Source organism: Sciurus vulgaris (genome assembly GCF_902686455.1).
Source record: "Sciurus vulgaris genome assembly, chromosome: 6".
In the NCBI taxonomy this organism is placed as follows: Eukaryota; Metazoa; Chordata; class Mammalia; order Rodentia; family Sciuridae; genus Sciurus; species Sciurus vulgaris.
In genome coordinates, this window is record NC_136466.1 from 107,585,366 (window position 1) to 107,599,438 (window position 14,073).

A 14,073-nucleotide genomic window follows, 5' to 3' on the forward strand; every position below is an offset into this window, starting at 1 on the left:
CTCTGGTTTAGGTATCAGGGTGATATTGGCTTCATAGAATGAGTTTGGGAGGGTTCCCTCCTCTTCTATTTCATGGAATACTTTGAGAAGTATTGGAATGAGCTCTTCTTTAAAGATTTGGTAGAACTCAGCTGAGAACATAATCTGGTCCCGGACTTTTCTTTGTTGGTAGGCTTTTGATGACTTCTTACATATCATTACTGGAAATTGATCTATTTAAATTGTGTATGTCCTTCTGCTTCAGTTTAGATAATTCATATGTCTCTAGAAACCTGTTGATGTCTTCAAGATTTTCTATTTTGTTGGAGTATAGATTTTCAAAATGGCTTCTAATTATGTTTTATATTTCACTCATGTCTGTTGTGATATTTCCTTGTTCATTCCGAATTTTAGTAATTTGAGTTTTCTCTCTCCTTCTCTTTGTTAGTGTGACTAAGGGTTTATCAATTTTGTTTATTTTTCCAAATAACAAACTATTTATTTTGTTAATTTTTTCTATTGTTTTTTTCTGGTTTTCATTTTACTGTTTCTTTCACACCTTACATTTAAAAATAGATCTCAAGAAAATTTTCTTTCCATTATGAGAATTCAACACATTTTAAAATGGAAACAAAATTCAGATACTGCTTTCTAGAAATCCATCCTCATGCAATACAGTATTCCTTAAAGAGATTAATATAAAAATCAGATTATTTACCTCTGGCAAAGTACATCATGAAAACCCCTGGGGAAAACTTTCCACAAATGTATCATTGATTATTTCTAAAATTTCTGATTGCCTTTCTTCGACCACATTATTGCTAAAGAGCAAAAGAATGATTACATCCCAGGTAGGATCCTTCCTCTGGAATATCTCTGGCATTCTGTAACATCTGTAATATTTTGAAGACTAAATAAGTGTCCATGCATCAAGCGGAAGGTAGTGAGTGACTAATAATAAGAGCCAGCTCCCTGGAACTATAAATATGGTTAGTGTTAGTATATTCATTGATGTCTTAAGATACTATCAACCCTGAAAAAAATGGCTGCTGATACACAACTCCAAAGAGTCACATATAGTGAATGGATGACATATAAACCTTTTTTTGGTAGCCTGGGAAATTTAAATGGAACAGGGTGAGCATATTTAAGTGGCTGAACTGCTAGGAAAGGGGAAGGTAGATGGGACTAAACTACCACACCTAGCAAGGAGTAGACCTGTGTAGGCTTCTATATACAGCAAAAAGCAGAGAGAATTAGGCACTTCAAAGTTTTTTGATGAAAATCTATAGGGGAACAGCTTGGGCCTACAAGTATTATTATTACTATCAATAATAATATACTGTTCATGAAGAACATGCAACCAGACACATTACAGGGACAAACGAGCCTAAGATTGTTCTGAAAATGAAATGACACAAGACTGACCAGAGTATCATATCTGGATTATAAAATTCAATACTTCTATATTGTCATATTTATTTATCATTAATGGTAAATATTGCATTGAAAATTATTAAAAAGTTATTGTCAGTGATATAAAGTCCTAGCTGATACAGATTATTACTTTACTGGTACCCATCTAGTAAGGAAAATATCACCATGCATCTTAAATATCTTTTATCATCCAAATATCTTAAATCATTGCTCTTAAATTGTTATTCAAAGGTACTTTTGTTGACTTGCCCATGACTCTATAATCAATAGTCTTTTAAAAATTATAATATTCTATGTATATAAAATAAAAATCTAATGCTGTAAAAATCTCAAAACTGTAATGTTAGTAATGTTGATTATCTAAAGAACTCAGCTTCATGAAATAGATTTTTTTTTTGGGGGGGGTGCTGGGGATTGAACCCAGGGCCTTGTGCTTACAAGGCAAACACTCTACCGACTGAGCTGTCTCCCCAGCCCCCATGAAATAGATTTTTGAATATTTATTGCCCATATGGATTAAATAAAAACCTTAAATGCAATGTGGCAATGGTCCTAACACACCTATAAACAGAATACAACTGAAAATTTTACTGTACTCATGGTTGTGTAGAAGTTTTTAAGTCTTAAAGCCTCTTAACATAATCATGTATACCTGTGTACAAAACATACAAATTTCATTTTATTTAAAACATGAAAGAGGTAATTTCATAATCACACTAAACATAATAAATATAGAACTTGCTTTGTTAAAAATCAACAGTATACATTCAAGTAAAGATTAAACTTCCAATGCCAACTATGTTTGGGACAAAAATTAAACATTTACAATAATCAGTTTCCTAAAAGTGCTATTTTTAATACCTATAAAGAGGAAACTTATTCTAGTGCTTTTGTTTCCATCCAAACATCTATACATTGCTTTATTCACAGAACCAGATGTTTCTGTTACTAAAAATACATATACAAAACTTTTATATCCTTTTAAATAGATTTAGCATTTCAGCCCTTTGAGGAAAGACAGGGAAGTCCAAGCAAACAACTCAGTCCATCCTGAATTATTATTAGAGAGATGACTGACTTTATGACATACCCTGTTTCAACTTAGATATGAAATCTGATGAACGTTAATGAAAAAAATCCCATCCACACATCTAAGGTAAGTCATCTTTTTCTACATGAGAATTTGTATAGGTCAGGAGCATCCACTGTAGCAACCTTCCTGTGTCCTGGGTCTTGATGCTACACTCCGCTTCTGATTTGTACCTTCTCTTCCAACCTGATTTGGTGTAGTTTCTTCAGGAGTTATATTCAGTACAGTGATTGAACTATGTTCAGATACAGAGGAACGTGTTGGGCAAAAGTCTGAAGTAGAAGGTGAAGCAGGAAGAGATTTAGTCAGTTTAGACATGCAAACTGGAGACCCATTAGACACACTGTGAGGCTTCTTTTGCTGTGTCCTTGAGTGCATTGTAAGATTGTCCGGATCAGAACTTCCTGAGGAGGCACTGAAAAGTTTCACATTTTCTGAGTTCTGGTGGTCAAATGTAGTCATATTTTAAAACTGCTGCTTTAGCCAACCGGCACTTTCTTCTTCAAAAGCCTTTCTCTCCAATCCTAGTTGAATAGTAGCCTCTGTAAGGCTTCGTCTTTCTTTCTCAAAATTCTTTTTTTGCTCTTTAAAAAGGGACCATTCTTCTTTGAGGCGTTCCTTTTCTTCCAACAAATAACAGTCTTGTAATAGTGAAGTGGTATCATCATCACATGCAGTAGTGAGCTGCTGTAAAAGCTGCTGCTGTTTTAATCATTTCTTTATATTGCTGAATTTCTAACTCCAGTTTCTCAGTTTCTTGTTCATGGTCTCGTCGTGATATCACATCTTCATCATTAAAACCTTCTAAGTTTACCTTTGAAACTTGGTTATCAAGTTTTTCTACATGACTTTTCAAAAATTCTCCACTGTTTTCGGATGCTGTTTGTAAGCTGCTCTCTCACATTTTCACAGGAAAGGTCCCACATCCTCTCTCTGGTTACTTCTCCAGCATCTTCTTCAACATTAGAGATAACTGTTCCTGTGCTATCATCTGCTCTTTCTCTAGGTCTCTTCTTTTGGGGAGAAAGAAGAGAAATCATTTCCTTTTTCATTTGCTGAAGAACCTTAAGTTCAGCATTTTCGATTAGGATTTGTTTCTGACGATATTCATAGTCATTCAAAAGAATTTTATACATTTCATCTTCATTCCTGGCTTCTGTTTTACCAGTCCTCCAGTAGCCTCGTTTTCCATCAGCTCTCCCCACATAATTTAAAACATCCATGGTTATTTTTTTATCCTTCTTGTTCATAACAAGTTGAGGCAGACGTTCCTTTAGTTTATTATATTCACGCTCTTTTCTTTTCATATCATGATTATACTGAGTATCTCGACTTGCAATGATATTTTGTAATTTTTGTACCTCATCTTATTTTTCAGGAGCTGATGCAAATTCCTGTTGTTGCATTGCAAATGTCTCTCTCCTGAAGCCCAATCATTTCCCTCTTGGAGGTTTCCAGTTGTTCCTTAAGTTTTGCATAGCAGTTCTGTAGATGGTCCATATCACTTCCCAGTTTCAGATTCTTTGTTTCCACATTTTCCTGAGCTAGAAGGTTCTTCCGCTGAAGTACAAGTAGCTCATTCATGCAATTTAAAACAGCAACTATATTTAATTTTCTCTTTGTCTCTTTACTTTTGGATTCTTCATATAATGAAGGAAAACCAAAAGTAGTCAATTCCTGATCAAGATATGAAATACTTTGTTCAATATTCTCTTCTGTGCAGAAGACACTGAAAAAGCTGTGCACATTCTAGCCGCCCCTCCTCTGCCGTGGGCTCCCACCTTCCCCTCTATTGTTTCTTTTGTTTCAATTTCATTTATTTCAGCTCTGATTTTAACTATTTCCCATCTTCTACTACTTTTGGTGTTGCTCTGTTCTTCGTTTTTTAGGGCTTTGAGCCATAGTGTTAGGTCGTTTATTTGTTGATTTTTTTCTTCTTTTATTGAATGTACTCCATGAAAAAATTTTCCTCTACTGTTTTCATAGTGTCCCAGAGATTTTGATATGATGTATCTTTGTCTCGTTTACCTCTAAGAATTTTTTAATTTCTCTTCTGATGTCTTCTGTTATCCATTCATCATACAAAGCAAATTATTCAATCTCCAGGTGTTGGAGTAATTTCTGTTTTTTATTCTGTCATTTATTTCTAATTTCAATCCATTATGATCTGATAGAATACAAGGTAGTATCTCTATCTTCTTGTATTTGCTAACATTAGCTTTGTGGCATAGAATATGGTCTATTTTAGAGAAGGATCCATGTGCTGCTGAGAAGAAAGTGTATTCGCTCCTTGTTGGAGGTATATTCTATATATGTCCGTTAAGTCTAAATTATTGATTGTGTTATTGAGATCTATGGTTTCTTTGTTCAATTTTTGTTTGGAAGATCTGTGCAGTGGTGAGAGAGGTGCTTTAAAATCACCTAGTATTATTGTGTTGTGGTTTATTTGACTTCTGGAATTGAGAAGGATGAGCCACTGTTTGGGGCATAGATATTTATGATTGTTATGTCTTGCTGATTTATGCTTTCCTTAAGCAGTATGAAATGTCCTTCTTTATCCCTTCTGACCAACTTTGGCTTGAAGTTCACATTATCTGATACGAGGATGATACTCTGGCTCTTTTGCTGAGTCCATGTGCATGGTATGTTTTTTCCCATCCTTTCACCTTTAGTCTGTGGGTATCTCTTTGTATGAGATGAGTCTCTTGCAGGCAGCATATTGTTGGATCTTTCTTTTTAATCCAATCTGCCAGTCTATGTCTTTTGATTGATGAGTTCAGGCCATTAACATTCAGGGTTATTATTGAGATATGATTTGTATTCCTGGTCCTTTGGCTCATTTTGTTTTTTGACACGACTTGGTTTCTCTTTTATTTGGCTATTCCTTTAGGGTAGTTCCTCCCTTTGCTGATTTACATTGTTGTATTTCATCTCTTCTCATGGAATATTTTGCTGAGAATGTTCTGTAGTACCAGCTTTCTTTTTGTAAATTGTTTTAACTTTTGTTTATCGTGGAAGGATTTTCTTTCGTCGTCAAATCTGATGGTAAGTTTTGTGGGGTATAAGAGTCTTGGTTGGCATCTGTTTTCTTTCAGAGCTTGAAAAATGTTATTCTAGGCCCTTCTTGTTTTTAGGGTCTGGGTTGAAAAATCTGCCGATATCCTTATTGGTTTCCCCTGAATGTAATTTGATTCTTTTCTCTCACAGTCTTTAAAATTCTTTCTTTATTTTGTATATTAGGTATTTTCATTATAAAGTGCTTTCATGTGGGTCTATTGTAATTTTGTATATTTGGAGTCCTATAAGCCTCTTGTACTTGATTTTCCATTTCATTCTTGAGATTTGGGAAATTTTCTGATATTATTTCATTGAATGGATTGTTCATTCCTTTGGTTTGTTTCTGTAAGCCTTCCTCAATCCCAATAATTCTTAAATTTGGCCTTTTCATGATATCCCATAATTCTTATAGATTCTGTTCATGATTTCTTACCATCTTCTCTGATCAACTTTGTTTTCAAGATTAAATATTTTGTCTTCAATATCTGAGGTTCTGTCTTCCAAGTGTTCTATCATATTGGTTATGCTTTCCATGGAGTTTTTAATTTGGTTTATTGTTTCCTTCATTTCAAGGATTTCTGTGTGGTTTTTTTCATTATCTCTAACTCTTTATTGAAATGATCCTTTTGCTTCCCGCATTTGCTCTTGTAACTGTTGAGTTGTGCGATCATTCAAAGCCTGCATTTGCTCTTTCATCTCGTTTGCTTCTCTGATCATTTTAATTATGTACATTCTGAACTCCCTTTTTGACATTTCTTCTGCCATGCTGTCATTGGATTTTATTGATATAGCATCTAGGTTTATTTGGGACATTTTCTTCCCTTGTTTTCTCATATTTGTCAGGTATCTACCCCTCTAGTAGCAAAACTCTATTTACTTACAGTGTCCCTGTAGATTTCCAGTAACTTGCCTCCTAGCCTTCAGTAGCCTGAATTCTTGGAGGAATTTGATAATGCAGTGCTCCACAAGGAAGCTGCCCCTCTAGGGGTGGTGGCCTTCAGGTGGTGTATATTTCCTGCTGGTGTGAAGAGGTGCCTCCACTTATTTGATGGATGGTCAGTCAAAAGGGGGCTAGACTGTGGACTGGGGTATGGCTGGTCTGGGCCTGCTTCTCTGGTTCTACCACCCTGGTGGGAAAGCCTTGCCTGGTGGGGAAGACTCACCGGGGCGGGGGGTCGGGGGGGCGTCTCGATGGGTAGCTCTCCTCCGAGAAGTTGAGAAGTTCCCTTTGGTCCAGGATTACCACCTGGGCTGGGCAGCCCTCTGCGACGTTTCCAGGGGTCTGGACCTACCTCCTGGGCCAGGGAGCCTTGCCCTGTGATTGAGACTTTTGCTGACCAGCTCTCCTTTGCGACATTCCCTATGGTCCGGAACTACCACTTCTACTTGGGGGCCTGGTCCTGGGAGGGACTCTTTCTCTGAGTGGTCCTCCTCTGTAGTGCTCCCAGTTGACTGGGTTCACGGCTCCAGTGGGTGAGTCTCACTGGGTAACTCTACTCCATGAAGTTCCCTGCATTCTGGGACTACTGACCCATCCAGGGAGCCTTGCCCAGTGGGAGAGACTCACCCAGTGGCTCTGAGTTGGTCCTGAGTCTCCCAGTACCTCCTCTTCTTGCATCCTGAGTCCTGTCAAAGAGCCTCCAGTCTCCTGTAGGTCTCTCAGGAAGGGAGCCGCCCTTCCAATGATGATGGCCACGCCCTCAGGAATAATTCAAAATGCCTGCACCAGCCTCCAAAGAAGCTGGGGAGCCCCAGCAAGGGTGCACTATGTGAGCACAGAGGCAATTGCAGTGTCCCTCAGCAGTAGGGGGCAGGCAGCCAGGCTCAGCGATGGCGTCCTATCTAGGCTTGGGGGACAGGCAGGCTGACTAGCTCCACTCGATGGCATCTGACCTCTGCATGGGGGTCAGCGGGCCGGCTAGCTCAGCAATGGCATCCCACCTCAGTTTGGGGGTCAGGCAGGCCGGCTAGCTCAGCAATCTATGTTACCTTTTTGTATTTCGAATTAATCTACATGTGTTACTGTTTACTAAAGTATCAAATGTAAACATTGTGTATTGACTACATTTTATAGAAAGGGAGAATTCTTCATTGTCTTCTGTAATTTTAAATTTCCATCTATTATTATTCTCTTCAACCTAAATAATTTCTTGTATTTCTCACAGTATAGATCTTCTGCATATGAAGTTTTCAATTTTGTTCGTCTGAGTCTTGATTTCATCTTCATTTTTGAAGAATAGTTTCACTGTATATAGAATTTTTTTAAAAATATTTTGGTTGTTGATAAACCTTTATTTTATTCATTTATTTATATGCGGTGCTAAGAATCGAACCCAGTGCCTCATAAATGCTAGGCAATTGCTCTACCACTGAGCCACAATCCCAGCCCCTAGAATTTTTTTTTCTTTCAACAATTTAAAGACAATTTAAAAAACAATTTATTGTCTTCTGGATTCCATTGTTTGTAGTCAGGTAAGTTACAGTCACTGTTCCTCTGTTTATAGTTTTTTTTTTTTTTTTTTTTAATTTTGTCTGCTTTTAAGATTTTTTTCTTTCTGTTTTGATTTCTGAAGTTTGGCTTTGATGTGTATAGGTGTGGTTTTCTTATTGTTTATTTTGCTTGGGAGTTTGATATGTTTTCTGGATCTATTTTTTGTTTAAATTTTAAAAAATGTTTTAAAAAAACATTTTAAAAATGTTTTAAAAAAACATTTTAAAAATGTTTTAAAAAAACATTTTAAAAATGTTTTAAAAATTTAAGAAATTTATTTCATTAAACTAAATTTTAACTTTAAAAAATTTCAGAAATTTGTTCTGCTCCATTACTTTTTCCTCTTATTCTGGGATTTCAATTACAAGTGTTCCAAGACTGTTTGATATTGTTTCATGTGACTCTGAAATGGTTTACTTTTTTTCACATTTTCCTCTTTGTTCTTCCAGTTGAATAGTTTTCTTTTGATCTCTCTTAAGGTTTCTTGACTCAACCTATATAGTATATTTTTTGGCCCTGGAACTCTTATTTGATTCTTTCATATAGTGGCCTCTTTCTAAGATTTTGTTTATTCAACATGTCTCTTTTGCTTTTAATATTTTGGCTGTATATAATATATGCTTTATAATTATTATGTGATCATTCCTTTTTCTGGGTTATCTTCTATTGCTGCTTGTTCTCTTGAACATTGGTTATTTTTTTGTTCCAGTTCTGTCTAATAGTTTAAAAGAAATTATGTTCAGGATGTTATCAATCATATACTATTAAACTCTGCCTTATATTACATTCCCCTGAAGTGTATTAATCTTTATTGTATTAAATGTTTTATTGGTTTCAAATCCCAAATTGTCTCTCCTAATGTGGACAGCAAGTAAAATCTCCATTTAATTTTTATATTCTAGTTGCTACATTTTTGATAAGCTCATGGTGGTCATTTTCATACATGCATAGTTTATTGGTCACTGAGGGTTTTGGTAACCAGTGTATGGTATTTACATGCATTTCTAGGGGTCTGAGCCCTCTGTGGTTTCCACACCCTTCTGGAATTTACCACTACAAGTAAAGTTATGATTTTTCTATTATGAGTTACTTGGGATTGGGGAATGCAGTAAGGCAAAAGCCTGCAAATTCACTCACTCACACTTTGAAATTTCAGTCTTTTGTGGGTAGTCTTTCCTCATTTTTGGCTCTATCATTGTCCTGTAGTGCCTTTAGATTGCTAATTTTTAAAAAATAGTTTTCTAGAGAGTTAATCCAGTCAAGGCATTTCATCAATGAAAGCTGAAACTACAATTCCATGAACTACATTTCAGCTATAGGTCAATGTCTTCATGCTTTTTAGTGAAAGTTATCCTTTCCCACTCATCACTCCACACCCCACTAACCTCATATTTCCTATCACTTCCCATTAGCCTTAGTTGTGTTATGTGCCATTCCTAAACCTATCACCTACAATGGGAGTGTTATTATTGACTAGAGTCAACTAGGTTTGGGAGCCACATGGTTTCTTCTCAAACATCTTGCATGGTTTCTGCTCAGTCCTTGCAGAAAATCTGTTTGCAAGGAAAAAGATCCTGTACAATGGGATTCACTGTCGAAGACAATCAACAGTGTCTATCATTTTCTATATGATAACAATTAAATTTTGAAGAAATCGCAATTTAGAAAGAATATTTAAATTTTGGCAATTTAGAGACACACATCTATTTAATATTGATATTAAATTAAAAGGACTAAAATGAAAAGAGTTCTGAGAAGATTCTTCCATCTAAGAATATCTGCTGTTCACTCCAGAGTTTGAAATGTTCTATTTTATTTTGTTCACAATGCAATACCATTTAATACATTAAAATGGGTATGGGGTGGGAAAGGATTAATGCATCATAGGTTGGAAGCTCTTGATTTTTAAGTGAAACAGCAGTTCTTTTCTCGTTTCAATTAATCAGGAAGTACTTTAGGCTATGTCAGCTAAGTTGCTGGTTCATTCCAATTTGTACATTTTGTTCTGAAAACCTTTATGTTAAAAAAAAAAAAACAAATGATACTTTTATGAAATGGTTTGAAGAACTCTGTAGAAAACGTTAGATGATGTTATTGTTTGATCTCCTGAAAGCTCGTGTGAGACAATGCAGGAATGTTCAGAGCTGAAATAATTAGATTATTAGAGCTATAACCTCATCAGTAGATTAATTTACTTGATGGATTAATAATTTGAAAGGAATACTGGTAACTATAGCCAAGTAGGGTGTGACTGGTGAAAGCAGATTAATAGGGAGGTGCCCTTGAGGTTTACATTTTGTCTCTGGTGCCTCACTCACTCTCTCACTACCTGGCTGCTGTGAGCTGAACAAACCTTCCTCTGCCACACCTTTCTGCCATGATGTTCTGCCTCACCTTGGGCCCAGGGCAGTGAGATCGACTTACTGTGTACTGAAACTCTGAAACTGTGAGCCAAAATAAACAAACTTTGTCCTCTAAATTGATGTTGTTATTTTGATCACAGCAATGAAAAACTGACTAACACAGATGAAAATAAATTTTCTTGGACTGAAGTTCAAGACAGCAACTTTTCTTAGATAAGTCATTCCATGTGTTTTCTTATATAACACATAGAAAATTATTCCTGGTATTGAAGAAATGCATTAGGAAAATGCATAGGAAAATTAACCTATCTGGCTGTGAAAATCCAGGTAATTGTCTAGCATGGAGGTTATAGGAAGTACAGTGTATCCAGTGTTGAGGCTGGCTAGTTATCCATATCACATACTGACCATTTTCTAGTTTGAGCAGTTCTAGCCATATTATTGGAATTAGGAATTTATGGCCAGTCATTGACCTTTTTCTTTCTTTTTTAACATTTATCTTTGCTATTGGCTGCTGCCTTCCTCCAGGCACTAGAAACTTTGACAAGTTCCCTATTAGAAGTAGTTGCTTCCAGAGCCAGCTATTATTCCTAGACACTTATTTAAGGGCCAGTAGTGTTGAATGTACACAAACACATAAATATGTATTTACATTTTTGTGTGTATGTTTGTATATGTGTATAGAACAGTCCACCTTTAAAATAGTGTATTTATTAAAATGATTTAGTTTTTGTTTTTATATGTTGAACTTATTTAGAATGAAAAATACCTTTGGTGAGTCTATATTGGCATGTTATCTCTCATTTTTTGTTTCCTAAACATCCTTTTCTCCAAGTCGACTCCTTTTTTAGCATTCTTTATAATTTAAAAAATTGTATTTGTACTGTATACCTTTAGTGAAATATCAGTCTTTGTGTAATTTTGTATTTCCTTAATTTCCTTTAGAAGTTCTTTACTATAAATTGCAGCTCTCAGAAACAGAGTAGTTTTTATTCATATTTTCCCCAACATTTTATTATAAAAAATTTCAAATTGAATGTGACATAGCACCCACGGCAGAGTAGGGTATTCTAAGAGCTTGTAACTCCACAGAGACAACTAAAAATGGAGTAAAAACAGTCAGAATGAACTTTTTAAATTCAGGAAATAGTCAAAGGTTTATAGCCATCATTCAAACATTTAATTAAAAAAAAAAAAAAAAGATGAGTGAAACTTAAGAGCTTTGTAGCATTGTAACTTACCCTTATCTTTGTGTGGTGGCAGTGTTGGAGGTAGCAGCTCACTTCCATAGCGTGGGTTCCTGAGGCGGGAGTGAACTGAACTGACTTTGTTTTCAAAGACTTGTGATTATCTGTATGGACCTCTCTGGGGAATCCCTAATGTATAAAGGATGTCTCTATTTTGTCTAAATTGGAATGCAGGGCAAATGATCAACTAATACCACCTAAGATAACAGATATTAATTTGGGTAAACAATATACATAAACTAAAACCTGGAATGAAAGGCTGACTGAAATGCTTTGTGGAAATAAGGATTTTTGACAAATTCCTACATATATTTTGGAATCTTGAAAGCCCAGTGCATGTTTAATGTTGGATCATGCTCAGAAAAGTCCTGATAAATACCTAAGTTTTCACTTCTGACTGACTTTCAAGCTCCATAAGGAAGTAATGGTTAAGGCAGAGTTATACTAAGTATTATACAGACGGCACAAATTCAATGATTAGGAGATTTTTTTTCCTCTAATAAATTAAGAAAATCTCTGTCAGATTACTAGTTGATTGTGAATTTAACACAACAGAAAATGTTTCAGTGACCAAAAGTGACAGAGAATATACAGTTCTCAAAAATAGCACAGAAATATCTCAGAGCAAGAGAAAAAACACTGAGACACACAAGCAGCAACAAGAAACCCTAGGGAGGGGGTAGAATTTGATTTACAGAATTGCTATATTATACTATTAAGAATATCCAGTTTTTAGAAAGAAATTTTGGAGGCATGCAAAGAAACAGGAAAGTTTGGTCCATTAAAGGAAAAAATAAAATAAAATAATGGAATCTGTACCTGAGGAAACCTAGACATTGAATTTTTTAGTCAAAGATTTTAAATCAACTGTTCTAAATATGCTAAAACAACCGAATGAAGTCAGGAGAATGATGCCTCTCTAAATAAAGAATACCAGTAAAGAGAAAGAAATTAGAGGATCCAGATAGAAATTCTGAAACTGGAAAGTTCAGATACTAAAACTATTCAGTAGATTTGAAGAGGCAGAAAATGAATCAGTGAACTTGATCATAGGTCAGCTGAGATAATCTAGTCTGAGGAGTAGAAAGTAAAAAAGAATGAAGCAAAATGAGTAGAGCCTAAAGAGACCTGTGGACACTATCAACACATAATGGATATTCCAGAAGGAAAGGAGAGAGAAAGGAGCAGAGAGAACATCTGAAGAAATAATGATGGGAAACTCCCCAAATTTGATGATAGACATTAATCTGTACATTCAAGAAGCTCATCAAGTTTTCTGAGATCCATACTGAGATATATTACCAAACTGTTGATAGTGAAGGACAAAGACTCTTGATAACAACAAGGGAAAATTTAGTTATTATTTATAAGATTTCTTCAATAAGATTAATAGCTGGTCTCTCATCAGAAGGTAGTGGAAGGAGCATAACTGAAGTAGTAGAAAGAAAATGGTCAGCCAAGAAGTCCATATCTGGCAAAATTATCATCCAGAAATGGAGAAACTAATGCATTCCTATATTGAAACATGAGTCCTTCTGGATTTTTTTTTTAACGCATTTAAAACTAAGATGTGGACATCAATACAAATTACCCCTAAACACTTGAGTATGCATATCATTAACTAAAGTTCAATATTTTGTTGATGATTCCTTTCCTTTTGTTGATGTGAAGCTTTCACAATGAAATGTGCAAATTTTAAAGCATTAATATTAATTATATTAGTCTTCCATACTAATCCTGTTCTCACTACTTGCCCTCAGAGACAAATATTGTCTTTTTTCCCCCACTATATTGTTGAGTGCAAAAAGTGAGGAATCTAATATGTTACCCGAGTTTCATATAAATATATGGTTTATATATAGTGTATGCGTGTGTATACAAAAGTAGAAGTCATGTCTGGATCAAAGGCAAGACTTTTTATCTACTTATAGTTCATCCTGACTTCTCTGCACTCCAGTTCCCCATGAAGGTGATGTTTTGAGGGTCAGTGTCTCCTGTATGTATTGGGTAGAAGACTAATACAGGAGAGGAGCCCTTCCTGAATTCTTATGTATCTCAGAACTTGTGTAGGACTACTTTAGCAGAGAGTTGGGGGGTGGGGACAAGAGAAGAGAGGAGGAGAGAGGTACCATGGAAAGAGAAGGGAATTTTAATTTTTTTATTTAATTACTCTTTGGAATTTAAATGAATGGGGGAAACTTGTAAATATCCTTGGATATCTGTCTGTAGCATCTAGGACTCATTTGTTAATCTAGGTTGCCCACTACTCTTTGGTTAAGCTCTGACTTTGCAAAAACATAAATGTAATCAGGAACATAGTTTAGCTTATTACAGAACTTTATATAATTAGATCATATTGTATTCTTTAATTGTCCTTTACTCAGCATAATATTTTGGAGATTGAGTCAC

At 35.4% G+C, this 14,073-nt stretch overlaps 1 protein-coding gene and 1 pseudogene across 3 annotated transcripts in view; one reads left to right on the forward strand and one right to left on the reverse strand.

Moving 5' to 3' along the window:
* Positions 1-14,073, forward strand: part of AP3B1 (adaptor related protein complex 3 subunit beta 1) — a 254,893-nt gene that overhangs the window by 86,605 nt on the left and 154,215 nt on the right. The window lies entirely within an intron of this gene.
* On the reverse strand, positions 2,162-5,026 carry LOC306663178 (afadin- and alpha-actinin-binding protein-like; annotated as a pseudogene). The gene has a single exon. The product of its transcript is annotated as an afadin- and alpha-actinin-binding protein-like (transcript).